Raw genomic sequence first — 15,879 nt, 5'->3', positions numbered from 1 at the left:
GGCAGTATCAGGTAGTGGAGGTGACTGGAAAGAGATACAGAGGGTCAGGAAATCGAATAAAAATATGTATCAGTCGGGGATGAGGAACTGGGGATAGCCACTGGAGGGTCCAAGACTCCTCAGAAGAGAGAGGCTCCCAGGAGCAAGCAGGGATGACTTTAGCTAAAATGTTCAGTGAAGGGAAGATAGAACCTGTAGATACCACCTACAGTAGATAGGCACCGCCCTGATCAAAGGATAGGTTCACCCACCCAGCTCAAAGTTTTTAACCCAGAAATGTTCCTGTCCAAAGGAAAGTCAGAGACAAAAAAAAAAAAAAAAAAAAAAAAAAAAGAGCAGAGACTGAAGGAAGGGCCATCCAGGGACTGCCCACCCTGGGTATCCATTCTGTCTGCAGGTACCAAACTCCTACACTGTTACTGTTGCCAAGAGATGGGGAAACTCATGTGGTTGTTCTGTACGTTGGGAGATTCTGCCAGCAACCGAGCAATGCAGATGTGGATGATTACACCCAATGATCAGAATGAGCTCTGGGACCCGGGTGGGGAGCTAGTGGAAACACTAGAGAAGCTGAGTGGTACTGCAACCCCACAGGAAAAAACCTGACCACCCACTGCTCCCAAGGAGTGAACAGGGTGGGTCCATGGCTCCAGATACATATGTAGGGAGCAGAGGATGACCTTGTCTGACATCAATGGGAGAGGAGGCCCTTGGTTCTGTGGAGGTTTGGTGCCCTAGAGTAGGGGGATACTGGAGGGAGAAGGTGGGTGAGTGGGTGAGCACCCTCATAGAGGCAAAGGGTAATGGGGAGAGGGCAGATGTGTGATGGGGATTTTGCAGAAGGGTAACCTGGAAGTGGGATATCATTTGAAATGTATACGAATGAAATGATATAAAAAAAGAAAAAAAAAGAAATTAATCATCTTTATGTAACTCATAAAGTATTTATTATTACAAGATAATGATACATATATTTCTAAGATTATTGGCAAAATTGTCATTTTGCTGAGAATATTTTTCTTTTTAGAGCATATTCTGTTTTATTATGTAGTATCATTTTTTTCCAAAATTAATTTCTAATTTATGCTCCCACCAGAAATATTTCAATATTGTTTTTTCCCTTTAGATCGCCACCAAATCTTGATACTATAAGAATTTTAAACTTATAACAATTCAGTAAGCATAAATTCAATATCTGTCTTCTGCCTGTTTGCCTGCCTACTTACCAAGGTAGGTAATCTATCTGGAATTCTGACTTAAGGACCCTTCTCTTCTCTTCTCTTCTCTTCTCTTCTCTTCTCTTCTCTTCTCTTCTCTTCTCTTCTCTTCTCTTCTCTTCTCTTCTCTTCTCTTCTCTTCTCTTCTCTTCTCTTCTCTTCTCTTCTCTTCTCTTCTCTTCTCTTCCTTGCTTTTTTTCTTTTTGGGGGTAATTTTTTGTTCTTTTTTGATGTTATAAACAAGCCTGCTTTATTTATCATAACAAACAGTATTATGAAATCTATTGATAACACCGGAAATGACATTCATGTTTGTAACATAGAGATCAACAAGCCAGCCCTGCGGTTCTGTGAATAATGCCTATGAAAGCCAAAGCAAAGTGAATGGGATAGAGAACAAGCCCAAACCAAGAGTTATAACTGACACCATGAAATCTTGCACCATAGCACCCTGGCTTAATCATTTATTGATGCAAATTAATTCATTAGGGAGTTCAGTGTCATGAGATGTGATCAGAGTTCCCCATACCCCCACAGTTCCAGTTCAGGGGGATATTTCAAAGTGTCCTGAAATTTATGACATCCATTTTTTTTTTTAACTCTACAAATCGTATTATCTTATAATATGGGTTAACACAATTTCATGAGGAAGTTTCAGACTTTCTGTTGAGGCTACTCCAGTATCTTGACATTTTATTTAAAAATTGAAGATGTAATTATGGCTTCATCGGCTACATATACTTTTACCAAGCAGGTAAATTAGTATATACCTATTGTGAAATTTTTAATTTTAAAAATTATTTTATTTACTTACATCCAGAGCATTGCCCCTATCCCAGTCCCTACTCCCAGATTTCTTCCCCCATCACCTCTGAGAGGGTGAATCCGCAGCCCCACATCCCCATATCCTAAGGGCACAAGTCTCTACAGGATTAAACACATTTTCTCTCACTGATGCCCAACCAAGCAGTCCTTTGCTGCACATGTTCTGAGAGCCTTGGAACAGACTAGACTGTATACTCTTTGGTTGGTGGTTTATGCTCTGGGAGCTCACAGGAGTCCAGGTTACATGACATTATTGGTCTTCCTATGGGGTTGCCAACCCCTTCAGTTCTTTCAATCCTTCCCCTAACTCCTCCATAGGGGTACTCGACCTCAGTCTAATGGTGGACTATAAGTATCAGCGTCTGTCTTAGTCTGCTGTTAGTAGAGCCTCTCAGAGGACAGCCATGCTATGCTAGGCTCCTCTCTGAAAGCAAAACAGTAATAGTATCAGAGATTGGATGCCAGTCCATGGGAGAATATTTGGAGTCCATTGGATGCCAGGCCCTAGTTGGGCTAGTCACTGGTCAGCCATTCCTTTAGTCTCTGCTCTATCTTCTTTTTTTAGGGGGGAGGGGTAAGCTTTTTTTATTGTTTCATTTTATATATATATATATATATATATATATATATATATATATATACACACACACACACACACACACACACACACACACACACATATATATTTAACTTCTGTATTAGTTAATGTTCTCTAGAGTCACAGAACTTATGGATAGTCTCTATATAGTAAAGGAATTTATTGATGACTTACAGTCTGCAGTCCAATTCCCAACAATGGTTCAGTAGAAGCTGTGAATGGAAGTCCAAGGATCTAGCAGTTACTCAGTCCCACACGGCAAGCAGGCAAAGGTGCAAGAGTCTTACACAAAAACCTAACAACGTTTACAATTTTGTTGGAGTGAAGTCCACAGGCTTGGTGGTGGATTACCAAGGGGCTAATGGAAGAAGGCAGAATGTAGCAGGAACTATTCTTTGGCTCTTTGGGTGGGGGTGTCCTGGGGCTTGTATCACAGCTACCTTTTTAAAACAGCTACCAAATCCATGAGCAGTCCAACCAATACTCAACAGTTCTGTTTCTTGCAGGTTGTTTCGGGTCTTAATCATCTTCTCCTTTGTCATCTGTTTCTCTCTTTTTCTTTTCATCCTCTCCTTCATCCTCTTCCTCTTTGTCCACTCCATCCACCTCCACGTGTGAGACAGGTGTTTCCTGGTCCTCTCAGTCATAGCCATCCTGGAGATAGGACAGCTGGGGAAGGAGTCTGAAGACAGTTTCTCGGTAATCACTCCGGTTAGTGACCTCACAGCCAAGCAGATCCAAGCTTTTCAGACAATCCAACCTTTTTCAACGGCTCCAAGGTGCTGATATCGTTCAGGTTATTTCCATTTAGGTTCAGATGTGTGAGGCTTGGAAGTTCTTCTGCTAGTTTGACCAGACCTCCGAAGATTCTATTTTCACTGAGCTCAAGCTTTTTCAATTTAGGTAGCTTCGGGAGGTCTGAAACTGAAAACAAGCCTACACTTATTAAACTGAGGAACATTAAGTTCACAAATTCATCTGTTAACCCCTCAATTTTTTCATCCATTGCTTTGCAATTGTCCAATACAAGTTCTCGAACAGCTGCCGGGGTCCGGTTCTTCAGCTGCAGGTGGATCCTCCTCTTCATATCCATGTTCCTCTCATCCCCTGAACTTTCCGTGGTGGGGGCAGAGAGGGGAGAGGCGACCTGGCCTGTGCAGCAAGTGCTGTTGGAGTGAGGCAGCTGGAGGCGGTGGCGGTGTGGTACCCGGGCGGAGTTCGGGCATGCGGGCAAATTGGTACCAGCAGAGTGGGGTATTCCTGTGACAACCTGACCATGATTTGGGGAGGACTGTAGAAGGACTTTGGAACTTTGGGCTTGAAGATCCATTCATTGTTAAGATGTCAACATCTGTCAGATGTTGTGTAGGAGATTGGAAGATAATGTTGACAACAGTGCAGAAGATGGAGGCCTGTCTTGTGAAATTTCAGGGGGAAAATTAAAGACTCTTTTCAGGGCCATTGCTATTTTGATTGTGAAGATTCTATAGTTCTGATTAGCTGGGGCTGAAGAATCAGCTGTGATTAACAAGCTATAAGAACTACCAAAGCAAAAACTTTGCATTACTGGGACTATTGATGCTGGAGCTAAGAAATTAGCAGTGGTTAAGAAGAGACCAGCATCATTGAGGTGACATCTTCTGGGAAGTATTTTTTGAGAGCACAGAGGTTGTGTTCCAGAGATAACCAAGGTTGTACCTCGTGCTATGGTGGGACTTGGAAATGTATAAGAGTCACCCAGGTGATATTGGTTTTGAAGGCATGAAGGGATCACACAGAGCAGCTGAGGCTCGGCAATGTGAGAGGCCATGGAAGGCCATTGGTGAAGGTGCAGCCTCAGTTGCAATTGATGGCCCAGGACTGAAGGGGTCATGCAGTGTTTTGGAGATTCCAGTACCATGAGATGACCACCAAGAGCAGCAGCAGTGGAGTAAAGGGAGCTGGAGCCTAGAAGGCAAGCCAGTAATGAACATCCCTCCATGGCCTCTGCATCAGCTCCTGCTTTCTGACCTGCTTGAGTTCCAGTCCTGACATCCTTTAGTGATTAACAGCAATGTGGAAAATGTAAGCTGAATAAACCCTTTCCTCCCCAACTTGCTTCTTAGTCATGATGTTTGTGCAGGAATAGAAACCCTGACTAAGACAACCTCCAAAAAAATCAAATAACCTAATTAAAAAATTGAGTACATAGGGAAACAGAAAATTCTCAACAGAGGAATGGCCAAGAAACGCTTAAAGAAATATTCAACATCCTTAGTCATCAGATAAATACAAATCAAAATGCCCCTGAGATTCCAACTTATACCAATAAGTGTAGCTAAGATCAAAAATTTAGGTGGCAGTATATGGTGGCAAGAATATAGGGAAAGAGGAATACTCTCTCCTCTATAGCTGGTGAGATTGCAAACTGGTACAACCAATCTGGAAATCAATCTGGTGATTCCTCAGAAAATTGGAAATAGTTCTACCTGAAGACCAAGCTATACTGCTCCTGGGAATATACCTAAAAGATGCTCTATCATAATTCAAGGTCACATGTTCCACTATGTTCATAACTATCTTACTCATAATAGCCAGAAACTGGAAGTAACCCAGATATCCCTGAAGAGTGCATAATGAGAAAATGTCATTCATGTACACAATGGAATACTATTCAGCTATTAAAAACAAAGACATCATGAAATTTTGCAGGCACATGGATGGAACTAGAAAATATTATCCTGGGTGAAACAACCCATACCCAAAAGGACATACATTATATGCACCCACTGATAAGTAGTTATTAGCAAAAACATAAAGAATACTCATAATACACTTCACAGACCCTAAGAACTTAGATAAGAAGAAAGGTCCAAATGACTTTGCTTCAATTCTTTGCTTAGAGGGGGAACAAAATAATCTTGGGAGCCAAAGGGATGGAGGTACCTGGGTGGAAGCAGAAAAAAAAAAAAAAAGGAAGGGAAAAGAAGAACATGTAAGGCATGCATAGAGACAAGAGAGACGCCTGGAGGGTTATGAGACTGAATGGAAAAATGCAGCTGCCAGGGTAAGTGTGGTAGGGAGAATATTTTTCTTGGTGCCTGAGTTTCCTCTATATTGTTGTGAAAAGCACCATGGGGAAAAAAAAAAGAACTTTTGGAAGTAAGGATTTATTTCCATTTACATAATACAGTCTCTCAACAAAAGAAAACAGGGCAGGAAATCAAAGCAGGAATCATGTAGGTAAGGATTCAAGCAATGACTAAAGAGAGATGCTTCTTATAATTGTGGTTATTGCCTCATACTGAGCAAGTGTTCTCACATAACTCAGGACCACATATACCATGGTAGCATGTCACAGATTAGACCTGGACCTTCTCACAACCATCATTAGCCATGACAACTACAACAGACAACATGCTAGTTACTCAGTGGAAGTTCTTTCTTCCCTAGTATCTCCTGTTGATGGCATATTGACAAAATGCAACCTATAATATGTGCCAACCTTGCTAAACACTTACGATTATAAAACCTAAATCAATGTACATACCTCTTTGTACATGTGTTTTAATTGCTTATTATGGTACATATTTATATATATATGCTCTTAGTGAATGATTCATATTTTTGATGTTTAGTAATAAAACTTTTTAATTATTAATACTTTTGGTTCCTTTTTATTTAAATATTCAACCATACCCTTGCCAATACTTTTTATTCGTTTGCTGGTCCCAATATTATTATTGGCCCCAAAAGTTATACTTGTGTTCTCCAGATCAATGTTGTTATTTATATGTGGTACACATGTGTGGTTTGCTGTCTGTCTGCTTCCCTTGGGGTTATCAGATGTCTGGGTAAGCCAGACCAAGGATGGTGAAGTGGAACTGGGGACAAATGTATTCTACTGGACTCTGGTCCATCAGGGAATGCACTACAGTCCTTAGAAGAATAAAGAGGTTTGGGTAGGCTGAAGAAGCTGGTAGCAGGGGTTTCTGTTCTCTTCACAGCAGCAGCAACATCTCATTCTGCACTAGAGGCTTAGATGGCAGAGCTCTGATGAAAGCCTCTGCAGGCAGCAGGAGCCTGGCTAGCCAGATAGGTGAATGCTTCTGCAGAGAGAACTGTTTCCCAAGTGCTGCAGCTCAGTAAAGACAGCCACTCTCAGCCTATCCTTGGTGTGCTTTATTCCACGAGGACAGGTTGTTGCTGAACAACTGAAGCTAGGTCAGGTTGAGAGGTGATGAGGTAAGAGTATTTATTGAGAAGGGCACGCTAGCCGTGGTAGATTAGTTCCCAGCAATTGAGCCATTAAGGCCGATTGAAATTAAACAATGTGTGTGTGTCTGTGTTTTTCACCTTCAGATCTAATCTTCTCTGGGAGGAAGCTGGTAGTAGGGCACATTCCTGGAGCTTAGACAGAGTAGCAGAAGTTTGGTATAACATTTTCTTTGCACCTAATAGGTACTGCCACTGGGCGGGGGTGGGGTTCGAGGTAAAATGTGTTTCTGTATATGGGGAACTGAAACTAAGAAATGTGGAGGATTGGAGTGCTCAGTGTCTTCAGTTGACCTCTCTGTTTGCTTGGTCTGTTCAGGTAGTGTGTTGCTAATGAGTGTCTGCTGATTTGGAGTCTTGGATGTGTTGAGGAAAGTAAGGTTAGGGTAGAAGATCTTTGTGACCCATTGGGGATGGGAAAAGAAAGGAAATCGAGACAGCATCATTTTTCCTACATAGCTAAAAAGGATTTGAACCGAAGGAGCAAAACCCAAAAATAACCATTTAAACTCATCATGAATCTTTATGTACATGTAATTAAGAAGCTTCTGCAGTGATACAGTTTCATATGACATTTTTTTGAGAGATGTTTATTGTTTATTGTCTGCCATACCCAATTTAATCCTTCCTGTTACACTATTCAGCTTTAACCTTTCATACCCTGGGTTCTCTCTAGCCTCCCATGAAATATTCCTCCATGACTACTTACTAATTTTTGATATTTATGAGTGATCTACATGGAAAATATGCATCTAAATATTTAAAGATAACATTCAGAAATAAGATCACATAAGGGTCATTAGTCTGAGTCTGTCTTACCTCACTCAGAATAATTTTTTCTGCTGCATCTGTTTACCTGCAAATTTAATAATTTCATTTTTAAGAGCTGAATAATATTTCTTTGTATTCATTGACCACTTGAAGAGCATCTGAGCTGCTTCCATTCCCTGGATATTTTGAGTTACTTGACCACAGTATAATCATCCTTTTTCTGGATGTTCTTCTATATAATTTTCATTTTTGGCCATAACTATGGGCTTTGTAATTTTTCTTAAGCGACATGCTATTTTAGGTTTCCATGTTGATTGGATTTTCCATGTTTTGATTTCTGTATTCATATTTTATACCTGGATTTAGGTTGTTGGTTGCACGCCCCCATCACCTTTGTTCTTTCAGAGAGATGTTTACAGCGTTCAGGAGGACATAACTTCATAACAGAGTTGAAAATCTGGATTTCCTTTGTGTTTCTGGTGTTTGGAGTGACAGCCTGAGTTCTAGGTGTTCTGCTTGCTATCTACAGTTTGATGCCTTTGACAGCTGGGTCAAGGGGTGTAGACGTAGTTTCCCAAGGCAGTATGGACTATCCTGAGTCTCAAGAGTGGATGGAAACTTAAGGATCCCAGTCTTACATCTGGGGCATGAGTTGCTCCTTGGAAGTTCCTAGTGGGAGTCAGGTTGAGATCATTTTCTTTTATTCACTTGTGATGGCTAGCTGCTACATAGTTTATAATTTGTATACATGTATTGTAATTATATTCCTACAATGTATGCTTTAAATATTTTAAAGAAACTTTTGCTTATCCCAAAGTCATAAAGACAGACATTAACAAGTCATATAATGCTGCCTTAAATATTACACTATTTCTGTTAGAAACACTCTTATAATTATTTCTCTCTAGGAATGTCCCATCATTATTTAGTTGAAAACTTTCTCCTGTCAATAGAGATCTTTCTGATATCCATCTGCTGTTGAATCATAAACATATGTCTGTGTCTGTATTTCCAATTGTACTTCAAAAACTGTATCTTACACTAAATAACCTATTTAATATTTTACATATTTTCTGCCTATAACTATTCATTTTAATTGATTGCTGATGCTTTGAGTTTGCTTCTATTATTTTGCATTGATTTTTATGGTAGAACAGACATTAATATAATTAATCAGATTGGATAGTAGACCAAGTAGTATCGATTTATTTTTATTTTCTATTTTTTACAATGTGGGCATGAACCCTGAAATTTTATTGTCTAATATAAATTTAAATGTATATTTTCATGTGGATGTATACATTAGGACAAGACTCCCCATCCTCTGTGGATTTCTGAATTATGAAGACCAGTTTGTTTTCTGAAGTTTTGTTTATTCCTGAAATAAGAAGCTTCTTTGACAATGGGTGAGAGATACACTTATCTAAGACTATGAGGAAGTTTTAGAATACATTTAAGAATTATTATAGTAGGGCTGAAGAGATGGCTCAGTGGTGAAGAGCACTGACTGCTCTTCTAGAGGTACTGAGTTCAAATTCCAGCAACCACATGGTAGCTCACAACCATCTGTAATGAGATCTGTTGCCTGAAGACAGCTACAGTGTACTTATATATAATACATAAATAAATCTTTAAAAATATTTATATAAAAGTAAAAAAGAATTATTATAGTCCAAGAAAGAGATGATAGTAGGGTCTCTTGTGAGATTATTCAACAGTAAAGTGTTCAGACATGAAATCGTACACACAAAAGCAATAAAAATGCACATATTTAGGTTGTATTATATATGTATATAATATTTATAATGTCAAAGAAAAAGATCATACCAAGTTGAGAGGTCGAAGACAGAAGTTAAGTCATGAATTTTTACTTCAATTAAAGAAATAATAAATAGAGCCGGGCGTGGTGGCGCACACCTTTAATCCCAGCACTCGGGAGGCAGAGGCAGGCGGATTTCTGAGTTCAAGGCCAGCCTGGTCTACAAAGTGAGTTCCAGGACAGCCAGGGCTACACAGAGAAACCCTGTCTTAAAATAAATAAATAAATAAATAAATAAATAAATAAATAAAATTAAAGTGATACTTATTGCCATTTTTCGATTTTAATAATAAGTTAAATAATAGATTATTAAAAAAGTAAGTTTTCTGAACCATGAAAGAAATAGACCTAAAAGTGTTTTATTTTGGGAAAGCCCTGAAAATCCATTATGTTAACTAGTGGCTGCATTTAAACCTTCTAATTTAAAAAGTTTACACCTAGTTTTCATTGATGGATAACGGTGAGGAATATTATTTTATGAGGGAACCTACAGATCTGTACCCAATATGGGAATTTCTAAATGTTTTTATGCTTTGATTTTTATCTAGGTTTAGCATGTAGCAATGCTCTTCCTGGCTAGACTTCATTCAAACACTTTTTATTTTGCTTTGGATACTCCTGCCTGTTCCTTTTGCCCAGCTGGTTATCACAGCTTGATTGAATTCTTGCCCATCAAGACTCACAGTTTTCCTCTTGATTTAATTAAGAATATTTAAAAGTACTTGTTTTCCTATACTTGAGAAATTCTTATAGTCTCTTTGCTGTCCTGCTCAGTGTCTTTTTCTTTCGCTATTGAATGCTCCCTTGCCAGAGTCTACTGAATGTGGTAAACTATAATTACACTTTTAATCTACTAGTGCTGTTTTGCTGTTACCAGCAGGGTTTCCCATAAGCCAATATAGATTGCAATTCACTATATTGCTGAGTATGGTGTGGCTTACCTGGAACTAGAGATCAAACCTAGTGCTTCATACCTGCTAGGCAGACACTACATCAACCGGACTACATCCCCAGCCTACTTTTTGGTTTTTAGATCTTTTTATCTTTTTCATATTAACCATAGTCAGGCACATACGAAGGGAATGCCCTCATGCCATTTTGTGTCCAACTCTTCAATCTATTCATTTTTTCCTTCTCTGTGCAGAAACTGCTTAACTATTTATGATGCCATGAGGTTATTTATTTTAATTATTGGTCTGTGCTTTTGAAAATATTTAAAATAAATCAAAGTCCATGCTCAGGATTTCTTCAGTGTTTACTTGCAGTCGTTTTATAGTTTAAAGTTTTATGCAAATCATTCATATTATTCATTTTGTGAAATATCACTCAATCCTATAAATAAGTACCAAACTATGTGTCACTGTGTCTTACCTGGTATTTCTTACATGTAACTTTCATCCTGCTGACTCAGATCTTGAAAAACTCATGTTTAGTATATTCCCCCTTTTAAATCTTCTTTTTTCTTTGTACTTTACGTTATGCTCACCTTCACATGGGTAAATTTTATTATGAATATCTTTCTTTTCTATTTGTAGTACATCCAAGGTTGTTTTTATCTTTAAAATCCTCCTGAAAAATAGAAAAACAGGCATTTTTATCTGGCCATTATATATTCCTGAATGCTTTATTTTAAATAACAAACAAGCAAATCCCCCTTATTTACAGCTCGGGAATAATTTGTGCCTGACATCCAATAGATGTATCTAACTCAGTCTCTCATTGGAGATATCATGTTATACCTACCTTTCAATAGAAAAGCATATATTAAAAAGGTATTTAAGATACCTATTAATAAGCACTCATTTATATTCTGATGTTAATAGGCAAAAAAATGACTTGTGATTACTTTATTCAACAGCTATTTTTAAAATAAAGTTTCCATGGAGACTTTTATCATGTGTCTTAAAAAATTAAAAGTAAAATATATGCAGTGATGCACAAGGGTAGGGGATACCCAGGGGAGAAACCTACCCCCGCAGAGGAGAACAGAAGGGAGGGCAGGGGAAGGATTCTGTGATGAGGGACCAGGAGAGGTTGGCATTAGTGATGTAAATAATAATAATAATAATAATAATAATAATAATAAACCCTATGCAGTTCTTTTCCAGCTGTAAGTTTGAAATCATTTCCCTACAACAATGAAAATGTCCAGAGGTAACAGTTCAAAATCCTGTTGTGATGGGTGCACAGGAAGGTTGATGAGTGCCCCTAGAAATAACTTTAAAAGTGAAAAAAAGAAAAATAAAATCTTACTCGGACACTGAAAACTCAGCGATCCTTTTCTGAAGAAGAGTGATTGTTTCACTCTTTCAGAACTGTGTGAAGAACACCTTTCAGAACTATGTGTCCCTTGGCTTCCGGCTTCTCATTTTCACTAACTTCTTGATGATAGCTCTTTCCACACAGCACAAAGATAAAATCCAGCAGTTTTCTTGAAGGAAGCAGACTTAGTTTCAGCTGAGAAATAAAGCTTTGCCAGCTAAAATTTGGGGTTAGTTAGAGGGAAAACAAAAGCAGTAAACCTGCTGTCTGAGTTATGGTTTTACTGCTGTGAACAAACACCATAGCCAAGGCAAGTCTTATAAAGGACTTAATTGGTGCTAGCTTCAGAGATTCAGTCCATTATCATCAAGGTGGGAGTATGGCAACATTGAGGTAGGTGTACTAGCTAGTTTTGTGTCAACTTGACACAGCTGGAGTTATCACAGAGAAAGGAGCTTCAATTGAGGAAATGCCTCCATGAGGGCCAACTTTAAGGCATTTTCTCAATTAGTGATTAAGGAGGAAAGGCCCCCTGTGGGTGAGACCATCCCTGGGCTGGTAGTCTTGGGTTCTATAAGAGAGCAGGGTGAGCAAGCCAGGGCAAGCAAGCCAGTAAAGAACATCCCACCATGGCTTCTGCATCAGCTCCTGCTTCCTGACCTGCTTGAGTTCCAGTCCTGACTTCCCTTGGTGATGAACAGCAGTATGGAAGTGTAAGTCGAATAAAGCCTTTCCTTCCCAACTTGCTTCTTGGTCATGATATTTGTGCAGGAATAGAAACCCTGACTAAGACAGTAGGCATGGTGCAGGAGGAGCTGAGAGTTCTACATCTTCATCTGAAAACTGCTAATGGAAGACTAACTTCCAGAAAGCTAGGTTGAGGGTCTTAAAGTTCATGCCCACAGTGACACACCTACTCCAACCCGGTCATGACTCTGAATGATCCCACTCTCTGGGCCAAGGATATTCAAACCATGACACCTGCAGCCTTACTAACTAAAGTGTGCAGTCTCAGAAGCTGTTTAGAAATTTGATAATTTGGATATAACAAAACTTGAGCAATGGTCTCCATATATTACTATCTGGCCAGCAAACTGTGCAAAGCCTGTTGAGACAATAGATACTTAGCAAGAATAAATAAGTGAGAAGAAAAGCTAAGTAAATCTTGTAAACTTTGTAGTCAATTCAAAGTGTCACCAAAGTTCTAACTCATATAGATTCGCATATCATATGAGAGAGAGAGAGAAACAAAGAAGAAAGAAAAATAAAAGACTCATCAGGGAATAAAAGCAAATTATGTACTCGCAAAAAGTCAAATTATTCATCTGATAAAGATCAACACCTACAATACACAAAAAATGAAGAGTTTAAGTCAAACAAATAGTGTATATCAAATTTTTAGTAGACTCATAAATGTAACATATTAGTTCTACTAAAACATTTTAAGATACACTTGGACTAATATTGTAATCATTGCATATTCCCATTAATTCATTAGAAATGCAATGCAATTTTCCATATAGTATTAATATTATCATTAATTATAGATTGAAATAAAATGCACTTTGTTGCTATGATTTTCATTATATATAAATTAGATTAATAAACAGAAAAGAATTAGTTACTTAACTTGTTGCCATAGATGATTATATGTCTCTACAAATATGCAACAATAATGACTAAGAATTACTGAAGTTTAGTATTGCATATTACATAATTTACTGTCGATTAAAATGAAAGAAAATGTTACCCATTCTTAAATCCAAATTTTTTATAAGTGTAGATGTGCCTATCATTGAATATTCTATTAGAAAACTGTACTCTGTCTAGGTTTAAATTAAAATATATTTATTTCAACATGGACAACAATTTGATAACTATTTGCATAAACTAAAATACTAATGTTAATTCAAGTAGTTATACAAAATTGAATCATAGTCGTTATTTCTTTTTAAAGAGCATCAAAATAATGCATTAAGGTATGCTTACTTAAAAACTGTATGAAAGCACATCACTTCTCCCCATGTCCATACGAAGATTTCATTTGCATCATCTGAGATATGCTATTGGGGTCTTTTCCCCCACTTTTAGTAAACATGATTAACCATTCTCTTTTTGAAATAGTTCAAGGAGACAGGCTTTGATCCCACTGCCTCTTGGCTAAGCCTCTAGATTCTGGGACTAAAACAGATCAAAACTACTGTTTCTAGAATAAAGTCTTTGAAAGTTTCGGTTTTCCATAGAAGGGCTTTACATTTCATTCTGTTTAAGCTTTGTATACAATCTGAACATTTTTATGAAGTTCTCAAAACTAAGTATAAATGTGATTTCATTATTAGTATATGTTTAAAATAATCTATATTAATATATAATGAAAAATATAGCTTTTTTCTTGGAAACCAAAGTGTTTTGAGTTTTCCATCTAATTAAACTTGGTGTTCAAGTTGTCTTTCACTAAATTTTAGATATGAAAATAACTTGACAAAGTTTCATGTTGAATATTATAATTTTAAAATTATTATTAAAATTAAAGTGTTTTTATGGCATAATTTCTGCCAATGACTGTGGCAATATACTATTTTGAAAACAGCTCTCATACTCTAAAAGACTCAAGATTTTGCTACATCTCAGAGGCAAAAATCATATTATACCTTGAAGTCCTGTAAAATATGAGTGCTATCTTACTGTGTACTCAAAATATTTCTTTAACATAGCACTAAAAGAACAATATGAATCATACTTACTCCTTCCCTTACTGCGGCAATAATATATTATTGGTAACTTTGAGTCAACCACTAATATGCAGTAATCCACACAAATTTATACTTCTTATGCTTTTAGCTTAACTTTGAAAACATAGTCATCTAATAAAATAGAGTGAAATCAACTTAATTTTTTTCTCATCCAAAGAACCATGCTTCATATTAAGTCTCTATTTTCATTAAACAAAATAATGTTCTTAATATATTTTCCTAGATATTTCAAGAGTTCAAAATCATGAAGAAAGAGGAGTGATTGTTCTAACATCCATGTGACCTTCCTACTTATGTAGTGTCTTATCTACCTAGCACTATGATTGGAAGGTAACTTCCAGGTACCTCCACCCCAAAAGTCTATCCAAGTTATCTATGAGTAATTGAATTTCTCAGAATATGACTTTTTCTCACCCATATTTGCTGTCCAAATTTCTTTTGAATTCCTTTAATTCCTTGTATGATATATCATATCATGCAAGATATATTGCATGGACAATATAATAAGCAATGACCATTGTTTTTCTAGGAAGTATTGATTTGGGTGGTCAAAACACTACCATCTACTATAAGTAAACTACATAGTAAAAGCTTTAGACTTCTGGGTATAGTATTTCAAATCCTCTTCAGGAACACAAAGCATGGAAACCTCTTATAATTTTAACAATCCACTATCCTTATAATGATCTCTGAGAAATTCCACATTTCCTATGTATGTTGTCACTCATAGAAGTACAATTTCTATATAGATGAATATCTATATGAATAAAATACATTTACCAAAAGCTTCTGGAAGTAGACGTAGAAAGACTGAAAAGCCAGAGGGGATGAAGAACACCAGAAAAACAAGGGCCTCTGAGGCAAGTAAGTAAGGAGCATACACACTTGTAGAGTCTGATGCAGCAAGAATAGGGCCTGCTCCAGTCTGTACACTGTCCTCTGCATATATTATAGTAGACCCAAAAGGAGGGGATGTAAGGGGGAACTACAGGGAGTAGAAGGAAGGAAAATTGTACTTAAATTATATTGTATGAGGGAACACAATAATCAAGATATATTGTTTGAGAAAACAATTCTATGTTCAACAAAAGGCAAAAAAACATTAAATTAAGAAGAGAAAAAAGCAAACACTTTATGTGAATGTTGTCAAACTTCTGTGTAGAACAATAGACATGGTCATAATAAGTTTAGATACTCTGCATCCTAGAGACCCAAGTTTCAATATGGAAAGATTGCCAGTGAAATGTCTCATCTTTAATTAGCATACAAGATTTTGTGCTATACATATGCAATTCAGTTAGTTTCCTAGAGAAAATATATGAAGATATCCCCATTCCATAAAATGTATTTTAAATAACTCTTCCACTGCTCCTCTAACCT

At 37.3% G+C, this 15,879-nt stretch overlaps 1 pseudogene; it reads right to left on the bottom strand.

Annotated features, from left to right (window-relative positions):
* Positions 1 to 2,992: 2,992 nt before the first annotated feature.
* Gm5263 (predicted gene 5263) lies at positions 2,993 to 3,872 on the bottom strand (annotated as a pseudogene).

This window comes from Mus musculus, chromosome 1, assembly GCF_000001635.26.
Source record: "Mus musculus strain C57BL/6J chromosome 1, GRCm38.p6 C57BL/6J".
Lineage (NCBI taxonomy): Eukaryota > Metazoa > Chordata > Mammalia > Rodentia > Muridae > Mus > Mus musculus.
Note: the sequence above shows the minus strand (reverse complement) of the source record. Positions and strands in the feature narration are given on the sequence as shown.